The sequence below is a fragment of the Octodon degus genome, unplaced genomic scaffold (genome assembly GCF_000260255.1).
Source record: "Octodon degus isolate 3935 unplaced genomic scaffold, OctDeg1.0 scaffold00190, whole genome shotgun sequence".
Classification (NCBI taxonomy): domain Eukaryota; kingdom Metazoa; phylum Chordata; class Mammalia; order Rodentia; family Octodontidae; genus Octodon; species Octodon degus.
In genome coordinates, this window is record NW_004524766.1 from 878,097 (window position 1) to 879,324 (window position 1,228).

At 38.0% G+C, this 1,228-nt stretch overlaps 1 pseudogene; it reads right to left on the reverse strand.

Moving 5' to 3' along the window:
- Positions 1-264: 264 nt before the first annotated feature.
- LOC105743938 lies at positions 265-846 on the reverse strand (annotated as a pseudogene).
- Positions 847-1,228: the final 382 nt, after the last annotated feature.

The window sequence follows — 1,228 nt, forward strand, 5'->3', positions numbered from 1 at the left end:
TAAATGACATAATTTATTCAATTTTATGGCCAGATAATATTCCATTGTTTTTGTGCACCATATTTTCTTTACATATTCAACAGTCGACAGATACTTGGTGATCTTGTCCACTCTTTACCTGTTGGAAATCCAGCTGCAATGAACATGGGAATACAGATATCTTTTCTTTTTTTCAATAAAGATTTTTTATTGTCTCATTAAAATATCACAGATTGGCTTTACAATCCAGAAGCTCGTTTCTGCGGCTGTATTAACTCTTGGATCTTATTCATCTGGCTGCTAAACTGTTTCCTTTTCAGAAAAATAGATAGCATCCAAACATTTTCTGATATCCTTGTTTTTGACTACTGTGGCTTGCTGAATCAAAGCAGCTGAATTTGAAACAAGCTCAATGTCACTTCCTTTAAGGATTAGCTCATCCTTCCGGGCTTGAGATAAGATACTGAGCAAGCAACACCTGCCCTCATATGAACTTGGTGAATGTATTTTCCACCCAAGAAATTCCGGATTTTGACAAGAGAAACATTCTCCTGAATAACAACGTTGATGGGGAAGTGAGCACACACAGATCTCATCTTGTAACGAAAGCCCAGCGTGACCCCCTTGGTCATGTTTTGTACATGGCTACAGATCGCTCAGATGGTCACCAGCTCCTTTCCATTTCCCCACCATTTGTCCACCCAGAGCCTCTTGTTCTTCTTCCTAAGGAGACTGAGTTCCACATTAACGTGGTTGAAGCCCCTCTGCAGGGTTCCTCTGGGGCCCTTCACAGTAACTGCATCCTTGCAGAGTGATGTTGACATTTTCTGAAATGTCGACAGTCTGATTGCTAAGAATGGTCTTCATTCTTGTGAAAGATGCAGCAAAAGAGCCAAATGTCTTTTCAATAAATTGACTTTATTTGCTTTGGATATGCATGCAGTAGTGGGGTTGCTGGACCATCCAATGGGTTTATGTTTAATTTGTTGAGGAAACACCATACTATTCCATGTAATAACAGAGAAACTTTACATTCTTAGTAACACTATATGATATTTCATTTTCTCCCCTCATCTCCATTAACATTTGTTACCTCCAGACCACTTGAAACAGCCTTTTTTGCTTGGAAGAGGTGATGAAGCTAAAGCTATCTCAGAATAGTTTTGATTTTCATTTCCCTGATTAGTAATGTAAAGTATTTGTACGTATTTATTGGTCATATATATGTTTACTTAAATAAATATTTGGA